The 16,094-nt window shown below is 44.7% G+C and overlaps 2 long non-coding RNA genes across 2 annotated transcripts; both read right to left on the reverse strand.

Moving 5' to 3' along the window:
• Positions 1-205: 205 nt before the first annotated feature.
• Positions 206-720, reverse strand: LOC129352139 (uncharacterized). The gene is made up of 2 exons (XR_008604857.1): positions 384-720; positions 206-319 (listed from the first exon to the last, which is right to left on the reverse strand). It is a non-coding gene; the product is annotated as an uncharacterized LOC129352139 (long non-coding RNA).
• A 5,227-nt stretch (positions 721-5,947) lies between these two features.
• LOC129352138 (uncharacterized) lies at positions 5,948-6,377 on the reverse strand. Its single transcript, XR_008604856.1, has 2 exons — positions 6,125-6,377; positions 5,948-6,060 (listed from the first exon to the last, which is right to left on the reverse strand). It is a non-coding gene; the product is annotated as an uncharacterized LOC129352138 (long non-coding RNA).
• Positions 6,378-16,094: the final 9,717 nt, after the last annotated feature.

The following is a 16,094-nucleotide window of genomic DNA, read 5'->3' on the forward strand; positions in this document are numbered from 1 at the left end:
CAACCTTCCAGACTCTCAGGTTCTGGTTCTGGTTCTGCTCTGCATCCAGAACCAGAACCAAGAGAGGAGAAGCAGCTTTCAGCATCTATGCACCAAAACTTTGGAACAAACTTCCAGAAAACTGTAAAACAGCAGAAACCCTGACTTCCTTTAAATCTCAATTGTAGCTGATCCCCAGTACTTGAATTAAAAAACAGTCGGTCTCGACAGGTGATATTGGCTTTATTTCTCCTTTGATGATTTTGCTGGATCATCGTCAGGTCACTTGACTTCAAAACCTCCATCATCATCACCATCATCATCACCATCACCGTGAAAACTAAACAAATACAAATATTAAAATACAACACAAATCAACAATACAACAACAAACAAAAACGTACCTCGCTGCCTTTACTGGGGAACGCCATTTCTTAGTCCAACGTTTGACAGTTCATTTGGTTCACTGCAATTCCCCAGTTTTATAGGCCCTGCCCTCTTTCTCTACGGCAGCCCGTGAGGTACGTATTAAAAAAAAAAAATCCAAAACATTACAAAATACCATTAAACCAAATAAATCACCAACAATGCAAACCAAAACAGACAAACATACATAAACAATCTGCAACAGTCTTAAATTAGAAATTCATTTAAATTGTTTAATTTAAATAAACTACAAATAATTTAGACATTTCATTTTACAATCCGTTACACTCCCACCAATAATGCATGAACCATTACTAAAATTATGCATTTAAAAGGTTTTTTTTTAAAAATCATGCAGATTGTTTAAAACATGCTCGTCTGTGTACATTAAGTTTACAAATCGTTTTCTAATAACACCACCAATTTTTGCACCGGTCTTCCTATTACTGAACTCTTAGAAATAATATCCCTACCTGATCTTTGTTCTCCTGTCCTCAATTTTACTTTTCGAACCAAGCCATCGCTATCAACAATTGTTTTCAACAACACGACCCAACTGCCACCTATTTCTTGGAGAAAATCCTCTTTTACTATTACAATATCATTTATTTTTAAATTGCGCCGAACTACATGCCATTTTTGTCTAATGGAAATATTCTGGAGGTATTCTCTCTTCCACCGACTCCAAAACTGCTCAACCAGAAACTGCACACGGCGCCAACGTTTTGAGGAATAGATATCCTCCCTCACAAATTTCCCTACAGGAGGCAAGGCAGACTCAGACTTCATCTGAAGCAGATGGTTAGGAGTTAAAGGTTCAAGAGAACCAGGGTCATTCATTCCCTTCAGTGTTAAAGGACGACTATTAATTATGGCCATGGCTTCATAAAAGAAAGTTCTTAATGAAGCATCATCAAGTTTTCCCAAGTTTTGTGATAGAGTAAAAGCTAATACATTTCGAATGGTTCGTATCTGACGCTCCCAAACACCACCAGCATGACTTGCTGATGGTGCATTAAAAATGAACTCACATTGATTTTCTGCCAGGAAAGACTCCAAATGTTTAGGACCACATTGTTTAAACTCATTTTGGGCTCCTACAAAATTTCTTCCTTGATCACAATATATCTGGCGAACGGCTCCTCTCAAACTAATGAAACAGCGCAGGCCATTAATAAAAGAATCTGTGGACAAATCCTCCAACATTTCAATGTGAACAGCTCTTGAATAAAGGCAGGTGAACAACAACCCATACCTTTTGTATTCCTTACGATTTCTTTTAACAATAAAAGGACCAAAACAGTCCATTCCACAATAGGTAAATGGTGCAGATGCTTCCAAGCGTTCTTTTGGAAGCTCAGCCATAAGTTGTTCTTCCACTGGACGTCTGATCTTCCTGCACTGCACACATTTATGAATCATCTGAGCCACCAACCTGCTGCAGCCAATAATCCAAAACCCATTAAGCCGGACCTGCATTTGAGTTTGACCTCTGCCTTGATGACTTACTTGATTGTGACAGTAAGACAAAATAAGATGAGTAACATGGCTGTGTTTTGGCAAAATCAGTGGATATCTAAAATCTTCACTAAGAGGTGAATGTTTTAATCGTCCACCAACTCGCAGCAGTCCATCTTTTACAATAGGATTCAAATTGAACAAAGGGCTAGAACGGGGAAGGATGTCTCCCCCTTTTAACAACCTCATCTCGGAGCCAAAAGCCTGTTCTTGTACAAGTTTCACCACTGATTTAACAGCATCTTCCCGTTCTTTAACACTCACCACGTTTGAATAGCATTTGTTGTGGCATCCAAGTCTTTTGATTCTGGCAACAACTTTAATCAATTTTGACCAAGATGAAAACTTAGTGAAACGTTCCAAAAAATCTGGAGTGTCATTAGCTGTAGGAACACTTATTAGACCATCCAAATCTCCTTGCTCCCACCATAAACCTCAGGTAACAGCGATGGTTAGACGTAACATAAAACTGGTGGAACATCCTTTCAATGTCACAAGTAATAGCCACAGCTTCTTTTCTGAAACGCAGGAGGATTCCAGTTAAAGAGTTGATCAAATCTGGACCAGTCAACAAAGTATCATTCAAAGAGATGCCACGAAATTTAGCTGAGCAGTCAAACACTACCCTTAACTTATCTGGTTTCTTTGAATGATACACCCCATGATGAGGCAAGTACCACACACAACCATCATTGGCATTTTCCTCAGAAACTAGTTCAGCATCTCCACAGTTAATGATAGACTCCATAAATGTTTTATAATGATTGTAGAACTGATCATTTCTCTTTAACCTTCTCCTCAGATGTTGTAAACGAACGGTAGCCAGTGTCTTATTGTTTGGCAACATAGGAAGGCAGGATGTTTTAAATGGAAGGGGCATCTCCAAATGGCCATCATCTTTTTGTATAATGTTTTCGCTCAGAAGTCGTATGAACCGAATGTCATCTTGGGAAACACATTTTCCTTCTGAACCCCTTTCATTAAAATCCAACTCCAAAGCTCTTAAAACATCAGAAGTTAATGGAGTGGGCATTTCTTTCACCATCACTCTGTGTACATATCTTTGGTTTCCTTGCCGATCTAAATGTGGATTAATTGCCCCAATAATACTCCAACCAAGAGCAGTCTTCTGAGCAAAAGGTTCATTTTCCCCACCAACAACAACTTCCAAGGGAGCCAAAGCAGAAGGACAGTCAAAACCAATAAGTAAACCTACTTCACAATTTTGCAAAGCAGGCATTTTGCCAGCTAGATGTTTAAGGTGAGGCCACTGTAATGCTGTACTTCTACTTGGTATGCAAGATGTATCAACAGGAATAAAGTCACGTGTATATGCTTGCCGCAACTGTATACAAGTATCAGAGAAAAAACTCCGAACCTGCAAGCCATACACATTTTGACTTGAAATGGGTGTATCAACAGAAACCATGGTACTAAGTTTTAACTGTACTGGTTTGGTTTCAACAATCAAGTTTCTCACAAGATCTTCTAAAACAAAGGAGGAGTCACTCTGAGTATCAAGGAGTGCATATGTAAGTATTTCCTTCCCAGGATCCTTCACAGAGGACAGGAAAACTGGAACAATACTTGATGTAGCAGAAATGTTTCGGATGAGTGCATGAGATAATACACTATGAGAAACCTGAGGTGTTTCTTCTGGAGTTATGGAACACTGCTGAGCAACATCATGAGATCTCACTCTCTCCTTGTGCAAACAAGTAGGATGATGCCGTCTACACTCCCCACAAACATGCCGCGTTTTACAATCTTTCAATAAATGACCTTTCCTTAAGCATCCAAACAAAAGATGGTTCTGATATATAAATGATCTTTTGTCTTCCATTGATTTAACTGCAAATGTAGGACATTTAGCAACACTGTGTGACATGTCTGCACAAACCAAGCAAGGCAGTTTAGATTTTAAACCATGAACACTTTCTTGTTTCTTAAACTCCGTACTGGTGTTAAGAACCTTTGCTTTCCTGGAAAGGTCATTTGAAGAAGTTCTAGACTTTAACAAAAATGGAGAAGCAACAGGGTTGCATACTATACGTGCTTCCTTTTGTATAAATCTAGAAAAACATTCAAAGGATGGATATTCTCCACATGCATCAAGTACTTCAACAACAACTCTACTCCATTTACGTAACCCAGTCTGGTAACTTCTTCAACATCTTATGATTTTCTTCACAGTCATTTAAGATGGACAGTCCCTTTACTTGAGGCATAGCCTCTTCACAACCTTTCAAAAAGTCAGCAAAATCTCTGAGAGACAATGGATCGTTTGGTGCAATCTTTGGCCATGACATAAGTTTATCCCTAAATGCTTTCTGGATGACAAATGGGTTTCCATACCTATCTTGTAAAACTGACCAAGCACCTTCATATGCGTCCTCAGAGCTTCTGTAAAAGAAACCTTCTACAGCCTTTCGGGCTTCTCCTGAAAGATAACTTTTCAGATACAACATTTTTTCTCCAGCAGAGATGGATTTTGAATCAATTAAAGTCGTGAATGATATTTTAAAGTCCACAAATTTCAAAGGGTCACCAGAGAATATAGCAGGTTCAGGAACAGGAAGGCGACTTAAACTCAATGAGCTCGTTAAGGCTTCAGCCAAGTTCACTGCAGGAATCTCAGCACAAACATGAGGTGGTAGAATTGATGCAACCTTTGCAGCTTTATGACTTGGGTGTTTCAGTGTTTGCTCTGATTTAACCTCAGACTTAAAATCAAGATTTCCCTTTTCAACACCATCTTCAAGTCTGCTGTAAACAGCAACCCGAGCTGCAGCCATCTTAACTTCCATGTCTGTTTGCATTACCTTTAACTTGCTCTTCTCTTCATCAAGCTGCTGTAGCACTTCAGCTTCCTTCTGCTTCATTTCTGCCATAATCTGGGACTCATGACATTTCCAGTCACATTCAAGTTTACTGACTTTAGCATGCTGAGCTTCAATCTCCAACATTGATCTAACTTGAACCCTTTTGGCTGCAAGATCAGCTTCTGCCATTACACGCCCCTGAGAAACCTTGGAGCTAGTAATTGATGAACTGCAGGGAGAACTTTCAATAGACGCTTCTCCAAAAACAGATTGATATTCATCTCTATTTAAGACTTCTCTCACTCTTTCCTTTTCAACTTCTTGATTAAAGTTTTCCTCAACAATACCCCTTTCTAAACGCTTACACACAAGATCATAAATCTCATTTGTTAATATAGTACAGGCATCTAGTTTCTGCACAATATCTGGAGTATTTAAAAAATTACGTTGAAGAAACTCATAATTCTGTTTCACTTTATCAAGACTGTTCTGGACTTGCTTATTTATTTCATCCAGATTCTCCTCAGAGCAGAAACCCTTTAGCTTCTTCCTTGCTTCTTGCAGTTTGTTTCCAGGATGCATAAGACTTAAGAAATGCCTTTATCTGTTTTGCAGACTCTTCTTCTCTGTACTGCTCTCCCTTTTCAGTCAACTTTCTTGTGCGAGGACCTGAAACCAACTCTTGTCCCTTTGGCTTTTCTTCAGTTTTCACATCTTCAGCAGAAAGATCCATTTCATTTGGCAGTGACATCTTAACTCTAAGACCTTACAGTGAAATTAAACCCACATTCAAACTTAACATTTAATTACAAAACACCATTGTTTTCTTTTTTTTTTTTTTTTTTTTTTTTAATAATTTTTTTCTTACATATGCTACTACCTTATAAATAATTCAGAATTTCATTTGACCCAATAGCGGTCTAAACTCAGTTCATAAATATCGAGCAGGTGCCGTTATTTCCGCGTTGATTGATCAGTCAATGTCTCACCGCTCCAGTGGTCATCTGTCAGATTCAGTTTTTGATACAAACTTGGATCCAGCGCGAAGACAGTTCCTCATTGTAGCGTTGATTCCGAGGAGCGACAAACTTCGGCGATGTCCGTACCAAACGTCTCACCGTCATTGGAAGGCGACACACGGAGACCTCGAGTTTTCACTGTAGCTGATCCCCAGTACTTGAATTAAAAAACAGTCGGTCTCGACAGGTGATATTGGCTTTATTTCTCCTTTGATGATTTTGCTGGATCATCGTCAGGTCACTTGACTTCAAAACCTCCATCATCATCACCATCATCATCACCATCACCGTGAAAACTAAACAAATACAAATATTAAAATACAACACAAATCAACAATACAACAACACACAAAAACGTACCTCGCTGCCTTTACTGGGGAACGCCATTTCTTAGTCCAACGTTTGACAGTTCATTTGGTTCACTGCAATTCCCCAGTTTTATAGGCCCTGCCCTCTTTCTCTACGGCAGCCCGTGAGGTACGTATTAAAAAAAAAAATCCCAAGACATTACAAAATACCATTAAACCAAATAAATCACCAACAATGCAAACCAAAACAGACAAACATACATAAACAATCTGCAACAGTCTTAAATTAGAAATTCATTTAAATTGTTTAATTTAAATAAACTACAATAATTTAGACATTTTTTTACAATCCGTTACATCAATTAAAAACACATTCTGTTTAGAATTGTTTTTGAAATGTAATATGTAACAATGTATTGTTTACTATATGACTTTGTGTTTATGATGTAAAGCACTTTGAAATGCCTTGCTGCTGAAATGTGCTACACACATAAAATTTGATTGATTGATTGATTGAGACGCGTTTTTTGTGCGTTTGCACCTGTTCCTGATTGCAGAGGCTCTGAAATCCTTGCTGGACTTTGGAGGTCAGAGGATCCCGGCCCACAGCATGATGCCACCTCTTCCAGCTGCATGCTGGGCCTCTCTGAGAGGAACCAGCTGTCCTTTGGGCTGGATGGAGGTTCTACAGAGGTTCTGATGGGTCTGGATCATGGCAGCGGACCGTGGCTCCTTGTCCTTCTCCTTCACAAGCCGCTGTGATGAAACGGACCCGACCGGAACCGGAGCGGGCGGGGGTCATGTGACCACCTGCAGAGCGCCAGAACAAAGCGGCTCCAGAAAACAAAGGAGCTGCAGATTGAGGTCAGTGTGTCACAACAGTCTGACCAGAACCGGAACCAAAACCAGCAGGATTCTGGTTCTGGAGCTGCGGGCCGCTTTGTGCAGTCTGGCCGTCGTCAGCAGCTGTTTCCATTTTATCCAGTTGAGCTTTAGGACAGCTGAGGCTCTGCAGGGAAGGGTCAAAGGTCATGTCCATACCAGGTGGGGTCCAGCAGCTTCCAGAGAGGAGAACATCTCATCAGCCTTTGACCTTCCCAGCAGGTTCAGGCCAACCTCTGACCTTTCCAGGGACTTCCTGGTTCCTGGCTGAACGAAGCCGCTTGGAGAATAATCCGGTTCCGGTCCAGACGACTCGCGGCTCCTCCTGCCACGTGAACCCAAAGGAACCGAAGCTTTCCAGATGTCTTCATCTGCTGCAGATTTCTCTTAGCTGAACCAAATGGCTCTGGAACAAAGGAACATTTCCAAACCACAACGTTAACCACGGCGCTTTACAAGGTCATCAAAATCAAGCAGGAAAGAACACAGAGCAATAAAATTAAGAAAATAAAGCAGATAAAAAGCAGTACGAGTAAAAGGCTAATAAGTGTGAAGAGGCAGCTTGTTCCAGAGTCTTTAGCTGCACATCTGGCTGGAAGACGCCGCGGCTCCTCAGGTCACGCAGGTCCAGAGGCTCAAATCATCGGCCCTCTGACCTTTAAAACGTTTCACAGGAAACCATGGAGGCAGCTTAGGGAGCCTGCTGGGACTGAGGAAGGTCAGGGAGAGGTCAGGGAGAGGTCAGGGAGAGGTCAGGGGGCCGCAGCTGAAGGATCCACCCACCTGTCCTACCAGACATAATGCTAAATGCTAATTGGACCGGTATAGCACTCCATCAAGTCCAGAGGACTCCAAAGCTTATTCCCCTTTGATTGTGCTGAGCTACTGCATAGTAGCCTTAGCTGCCCCACACTGGTGCCCCCTGCTGGTGCTGTGAACCACATCCTGCTACAACAGGAACCAACCCAGCCACAGCGGGCCGACAGGGGTCGCTGGTCGGGTCGCTGGTCTGTCACAGGTTTAGCTCTACCATAAGAACATAATTGGGGGAAAATGGCTGCCACTTGACAGCCAATGAAATGCCGCCAGCATGAAGCCTGTGGTTCGTCAACGGGGCCCTTCGGGAACCTCGGCCCTTCGCCGTGCAGGGAGCCAAACTCTGGGCAACTCAAACAAATAATATTAATACAGCATAGCAGAATTTTGACCTAGCAGTGTTAATGTGTGTTCACTCCATATAAACACTGTAAGATTAGAAAATAATATAATGAAGAAATGACTGCAATGCAAACTGAAGTGTAAACCGAGATGTGGGTCTGACTCTCTGTGGCCCGCCTTCTCGCTGTTCCATCAACAAAAGGACCCGTCCAGCACAGCGAAACCACGTCGGGTCCCAGGACAGACCCCTGGGGTTCACCACTACCAGCTGAGTTTTTCTCCACAGACGCTAGAAACGCCTTCAGATATCGCCTTCAGATAACGCCTTCAGATAACGCCTTCAGATAACGCCTTCGAGACGCAGCAGCGCGGCGTTCAGGCCGATGCTGGAGGCTGAGTTTGATATGAAACAGCAAAACTCATCAAGACATTTCAGGTTGTTGGAAAACCAGGTTTGGATCTGAAGGTACAGAGAACATCTGGATCATGTTGATTCAGTTTCAGGTCAAAGGTTATTTTCTCTTGTGTCGATCAAAGATGTCCTGGTCTGACCTGGAATTCTCCTGAATGTGTTTTCATCATGAAACAATCAGAAGCTGTTGGGAGGCTTGGTGGTCGACACGCAGTCCTGAAACGGACCAGCAGCTCAGAACAAACGGGTCCATCTCCCATGAAGAGGAGCCGAACATTCTGACCTGTTTTCTTCAACGGGACTCGGAGATAATTCAGCCCATCATGTGAGGCCGCCGTCGGTCAGCAAACGGTCACCGTGGAAAGTCAACATCCTGCAGAATGCGGGCTTTGTGGCGGTGCTGCCGCTGTAGCCGTCCTCTCATTAGAGGATGGCGTGACACGGAGACCTCCAGCATGGACACAATGTGTTTGAAACCCTGTCAGGACATCGCATGTCCTCAGTAAACAGGAAGCGGGACAATGGCGGGCCGTGTGCGCCTCATTTAACCGTTAGCAGCAGTAAACATCATGCGGAGGATTAAGCCTCATTATTTCACGTGTGAATCTGATGGAGGAGGGCGAGCTGATGACTGCTGGAAACAAGACCACCTGGATGGTCACATGACCCGGAAACATGTTGGTTACCTTTAAACTGCAGACGCTTTCAATTATAGAACAGGAAATATGCAGAGATGGTCACGCTAACTGAAAAGCTAGCTATGCTAACTGAAAAGCTAGCTATGCTAACTGAAAAGCTAGCTATGCTAACTGAAAAGCTAGCTATGCTAACTGAAAAGCTAGCTATGCTAACTGAAAAGCTAGCTATGCTAACTGAATGTTACTTTGTTTTACTTGTAATGTCAACTCACCTGAATGTTTACCTGCTTCCTCTTCATTCACTGACAGACTGTCTGTGATTCACATCATTTATTTCAGACAAGACCAGATTCTGCATTCATTCTGGCGCCCGCACAAGGCAGCACCACCCAGATGCAGCACATATAATGCACATCTCCTTTTTGCATCCTACGTCTTCCATGCAGAGCTCCTTGGAACCATGCATGTTATCCATCACTGACATTGTAGTCACTGAGATTTAACAGGGTCTCCTCTTCCTCCTCTTCCTCCTCTTCCTCCTCATCATCTCATTTAGCGCTAATGACTTGATGGGGCTTTAGCGGGCGCTCAGTAAGGCTGGTGTTAAAGGTGTCCCTGTCGTCTCAGGGTCACTTTGCTCCATGATGGCTGAAGTGCAGCGTTACTCAACAGCTAATCGGCGTCCATGACTTCCTGTCCCAAAGTGGAATGGGTTTTCCTGGAGCGGCGCTGTTTACTCTGCTGCCGTGTTGCTGCTGTGATGCTGCAGATAGAAAGGTCATGACCTCTCTGAGGAGCTAATCTGCTCACCTTGCTTCAGGAACAGCTGCCCTCTTCCTGACTTCACCAAATCCCAGCTTGGCTCCAGAATTTATTCAGTTACAGTTGCTTCAGTTTGCAGGTTATGAAAACTCTGATCATAGAAACGGGTTCTGCCTGGTTCTGCTTGGTTCTGACTGGTTCTGCTTGGTTCTGCTTGGTTCTGCCTGGTTCTGCCTGGTTCTGCTTGGTTCTGCCTGGTTCCGCCTGGTTCTGTCTGGTTCTGCCTGGTTCTGCCTGGTTCTGCCTGGTTCTGCCTGGTTCTGCCTGGTTCTGCCTGGTTCTGCCTGGTTCCGCCTGGTTCCGCCTGGTTCCGCCTGGTTCCGCTTGGTTCTGTTTGGTTCTGCCTGGTTCTGCTTGGTTCTGCCTGGTTCTGCCTGGTTCTGCCTGGTTCTGCCTGGTTCTGCCTGGTTCTGCCTGGTTCTGCTTGGTTCTGCCTGGTTCTGCCTGGTTCTGCCTGGTTCTGCCTGGTTCTGCCTGGTTCTGCCTGGTTCTGCCTGGTTCTGCCTGGTTCTGCCTGGTTCTGCCTGGTTCTGCTTGGTTCTGTCTGGTTCTGTCTGGTTCTGCCATCATGTTGTGGCGTTTCTGTGCTTTAAACTGATGCATTTATTACTGGCTGAGTCCAGGAGGTCCGATCCTCGCTGCAGGTCATGGTGAGCAGTACATGCCGCCCTCCTCTCAGATCAATTTCCACAGAAGAAGAAACGTGGAGGGGCTGCACATTTAGACTAAGGGTCACCAAGGGTCACCAAGGGTCACCGTCTCCAGCAGCCAATCCTTCACCTGAAATGTGGATGGAGGATTTAAAACCTGGAGGCAGCAGCTGCTTAGGCTCCCTCTGTAATTTTGTTAACATGAGAGTCCAGGTCAGGTTTTGCGTTTTCTCAGCAGCGTTTTGCAGAAGTTCTGCTGATGATGCTTCACCTGATCCAGGTGAGTTGGAACAGGTAAAACATGCAGGACCTGGAAGACGATCTCTGGACTGAACGTCCTTGTTGTCCTGTGACTCGTCTATTTGTGCTAATCTGCTGTGAAAGGAGCAGACGCCATCAGGCAGAGGCCAGCTGGCTGCTGCTGTTGTTGTTGTTGTTGTTGTTGTTGTGGAGTAAAGCGCTGCTCTGGTCACTGTTCCTAACGTAATGTTCCTGCTGCATGCTAAGCAGATTTACTGTAGTAGCTGTTAAAGATAGCTGGCAGCTTTTGCAGGATTGAGCAGGAATGTTCTAAAACACAGGTTGACCTTAAGCGCCACCTTAAGCAGGGATAAACCCAGAGTGGACAGCAGAGCCGGGCCAGTGTGTTTCAGAACCACGCTACGCTACAGCGGCCGGAGACACGTGGCTCTGGCTGCTCCAGTCAACGTGGTGCTGTCCTTCTGCAGCACGATGACAGGAAGCTCCTCAGCACGCGATGCAGGGAACAGGCTGCTAGCTCTGGCTGTTAGCATGCAGGCTGCTAGCTCTGGCTCTTAGCATGCAGGCTGCTAGCTCTGGCTCTTAGCATGCAGGCTGCTAGCTCTGGCTGTTAGCATGCAGGCTGCTAGCTCTGGCTGTTAGCATGCAGGGAGCTAGCTCTGGCTCTTAGCATGCAGGCTGCTAGCTCTGGCTGTTAGCATGCAGGGAGCTAGCTCTGGCTGTTAGCATGCAGGGAGCTAGCTCTGGCTCTTAGCATGCAGGCTGCTAGCTCTGGCTCTTAGCATGCAGGCTGCTAGCTCTGGCTGTTAGCATGCACGGAGCTAGCTCTGGCTCTTAGCATGCAGGCTGCTAGCTCTGGCTGTTAGCATGCAGGGAGCTAGCTCTGGCTCTTAGCATGCAGGGAGCTAGCTCTGGCTCTTAGCATGCAGGCTGCTAGCTCTGGCTGTTAGCATGCAGGGAGCAGGTCAGTCACTTGGGCAATAAGAAAATTTTAGGTGCAGCACACAGAGCAAGGGCAGTAATGATCAGGAGGCTGCTCTTAAAGGGCCAGAATCTATTTTCCAGGCAACAATCTTTTTCAATCCTACAGGCATGAAAACCCTAGAATCAAGCAAATTTTACTAGAAATTACTGAGCATCAGGACCTTGTGGTCAGATAGATGATTTTATCACAGAGTCAATTAGTTCAGTTGCAGTTCACCTCTTTATTCTGAGTCAAGCCAGCCTGTTCCCCTCCTGGCCTGTGGGGGCGCTGCACCAAGAACCACTGAAGGAAATGACACACAAACCTCTGAAGACACTGAGAGCAACTTCCTGTTTCATCAGATGAAACAAGATGGAAAACACACACACAAACACACACACATGCAAACACACACACACACTCACACACAAACACACACACATGCAAACACACACACAAACACACACACACACATGCAAACACACACAAACACACACACACTTTGCCACAAACTCATTAAATCAGTGGGAACATGGAGCTTTTCTCTATTTAATCACTTTATTGTTGCCAAGTCTTTGAGCTGCCGGGAAACACCAGATTAATGTCTGTGTGTGTGTGTTTGTGTGTGTGCATATGCGTGTGTGTGTGTGGGGGGGGTGTCTGTGTGTGGGTGCATATGTGTGTGTGTGTGTGTGTGTGTTTGTGTGTGTGTTGCTGTTTATTATATTTTCTCCAATTTTGCATCCAATTTCTCTTCAGTTGTTTTCAGTAAGTTTTCACTTTTCCTTTGGTAGCAATAAGCTGTGAACAGTTATACTGATAATCACTGATCAATCAGTTATACTGATAATCACTGATCAATCAGTTATACTGATAATCACTGATCAATCAGTTATACTGATAATCACTGATCAATCAGTTATACTGATAATCACTGATCAATCAGTTATACTGATAATCACTGATCAATCAGTTATACTGATAATCACTGATCAATCAGTTATACTGATAATCACTGATCAATCAGTTATACTGATAATCACTGATCAATCAGTTATACTGATAATCACTGATCATCATTGATCATCACTGATCAATCAGTTATACTGATAATCACTGATCATCATTGATCATCACTGATCAATCAGTTATCTGATAATCACTGATCATCATTGATCATCACTGATCAATCAGTCTCTCACCATTAAGCAGCAGCTCAAAGATTCATCCAGAACTGAACAGGAGAGTGAGCCTTGATGGTACTGAGCTCCATCTGCTTTCTGGACCAGAACCAGCAGGATTGGACCCTCAGGTGTTGCCAGCTCAGGTTTTGGCTCGTGCTGCTCGGATCAGAACCGTCCTTGTCTGGCGGTTCCCTCTCTGGTTCTGCTGAACTGGGTTTCTTGCTGAGCTCAGGAACAAAAGCCTGAGAATCTTTCATCTGATCTCCTCCCAGACTGGGTCAGCAGATCCCAAGGTTCTGATTGGGCCAGCTGTCTGCAGTGGACTGGTCAGCCAATCAGGAGTGGGCTTGCTGTGGGGCGACTCTGAGTGCCAGCCAATGGGAAACATTCTGGCTGGGTTCTGCAGTGGAACTGTAAATGATGGAGAAATGATATAAACAGAACCCGGTCCAGACCAAGGACTCTCCTTGAAGCAGGTTCTGACCCGGTCCGGCGGGCTCACCGTCAGCACCAGGCCGAGTCGGAACCACATGTGGAAGTGATGAAGCGGTCGTGATGTGATGCCTGAAAACTTCTGCTCCTTTTACAAGTTCTGCTCACAATCCAAGCTGTAAAAGTCTAAAAGTGGACTTTATTACCGCGCCGCCATGTGGGCCATAAAACGGCTTTTATTGAGCAGAACCATGTCGGGTCAACAGGATCGGCTCAGTTTTACGGTCCAATACAGAAGTTCTGACTGAAGCTGGGAGGAATCGCTCACTTCCCAGCTGCTTTTTCCTCCAAAAAGGTTGATAACTTTTTATGTTTTTGTGTTTAGTGTTAAGCTAAAATGTTGCTAATATTTTAGCTTATGGGAAGAGATGACCAGGGAACCGTCCAGCATTCCCAGTAAAGCCAGTAGCTCAGGACTGGTTGCAGCCAGACGAACTGGTTTGTTTCAGTCACACAAGAACAGAGTCGTCATTTGAAGCACGAAGCGGCGTTGAAATGAGGGAAGCTGAGCGTTTTGTGAACTTGGACACCCAGCAGGGTGACCCGCCTCTCGCCCTTTGACAGCTGGACAAGGGTGGAAGACAATGGACGGATGGACGGCAGGGGGGTCCGGGTTAGGACCTGGGGCCACAGGAAGGATTTCTGCGGCACGAAGGAATGATCCAAGCTTCATCTGACCCCAGTCTGACCTCTGAGAAGAGACATAGTGAAATCAACAACTCTGGACAAAAACCTCGTTCAGATCTGGGTCTCATTTTCAGAACGTCTGCATCACAGCAGCCTGGATACAGAATAAAGAGCAGCTGCACGTCTGTGGAGGCTCATGGTTGGCATTAGTCAAAGCTCTAGAATATAATGTTCAGTATCATCTTGACTGGAAGCTCTTGGCTTTCATTTCAACCAGGTTTGGAGCCTCTGACCAACACAGAGGCCGTTAGAGATGTTACATCAAAAATAACATTTTTCAACCCCTTTGGACCAAACAAGATACGTTTCTTTTATCTCAATGGTTTCCAGGGACACAAGAGTTAACAGCCCCAAGGAGTCAGAACATGTGTGATGTGCCTGTTCAGTCTGTCCACGGGAGGCAACTCTGAGCTGTAATATGAAGCTTCAGACTTGGGCCGGTTCTTGGTGTGTTAGATGAGTTTGTTAGTAAAATAAAAGTTCAGCAGTAATAGTAGAAATTGACACTTACATAGACCTTAAGATGCTGTCCATAAACCTAGTGTCATGAAATGGTGGTGTTTGAGGTGGTGAGGCAGGCGCAGGAGACCCAGGTAAGTGAATGGTGATCATTTAATGGTGAATCTCAGTCCACAAAACACAGTCAATAAAGCTGTCCGCGGCTAGGCAGCACGGCTGAGAGGAAGCCAGGGCTCACACCGGTAGCGACTACTATTACAGGCGGAAACTAACAAATGACGGCAGACAGAGACAAAGTACGACGACATATGACGATAAGGACCCAACGAGGAACAGAGGACACAGGAGGGACTAAATACACTGAGAGTAATCAAAAAAACGAGACACACCTGGGAACAATCAAGGGGGAGACAGGACAACGAGGAGACTCAGGACACAAAAACTCAGAATAACACAGAAAAACACGGAACCTGACACCTAGTTATCAGTTCTTCCATGATAGTATCCCAGCATGACCACAGAGACACAGCAGTGGGACGAGAAGTAAAGAGAAAAGATTCTTTTCAGATGCTTGGGGTCCTATTGACAGCATAATTCAGATTATTCTATTGCATTTCTACCAGCAGATGATAACCTAAGGCATACCAGTACCATACCCACATGGTACCATACCGGTACCATACCCACATGGTACCATACCGGTACCATACCCACATGGTACCATACCGGTACCATACCCACATGGTACCATACCGGTACCATACCCACATGGTACCATACCGGTACCATACCCACATGGTACCATACCGGTACCATACCCACATGGTACCATACCGGTACCATACCCACATGGTACCATACCGGTATCATGTGGGTATGGTACCATGTGGGTATGGTACCATGTGGGTATGGTACCGATACCATACCCACATGGTACCATACCAGTACCATACCGGTATCATACCGGTACCATACCCGCATGGTACCATACCGGTACCATACACACATGGTACCATACCAGTACCATACCGGTATCATACCGGTACCATACCCATATGGTACCATACCGGTATCATACTGGTACCATACCCACATGGTACCATACCGGTACCATACCCACATGGTACCATACCGATACCATACCCACATGGTACCATACCCACATGGTACCATACCCACATGGTACCATACCAGTACCATACCGGTACCATACCCACATGGTACCATACTGGTACCATACCCACATGGTACCATACAGATACCATACCCACATGGTACCATACCCACATGGTACCATACCCACATGGTACCATACCAGTACCATACCGGTACCATACCCACATGGTACCATACCGGTACCATACCCACATGGTACCATACCGGTACCATACCAGTACCATACCGGTACCATAC

The sequence above is a fragment of the Poeciliopsis prolifica genome, unplaced genomic scaffold (genome assembly GCF_027474105.1).
Source record: "Poeciliopsis prolifica strain line A6 unplaced genomic scaffold, Auburn_PproV2 SCAFFOLD073, whole genome shotgun sequence".
NCBI lineage: Eukaryota > Metazoa > Chordata > Actinopteri > Cyprinodontiformes > Poeciliidae > Poeciliopsis > Poeciliopsis prolifica.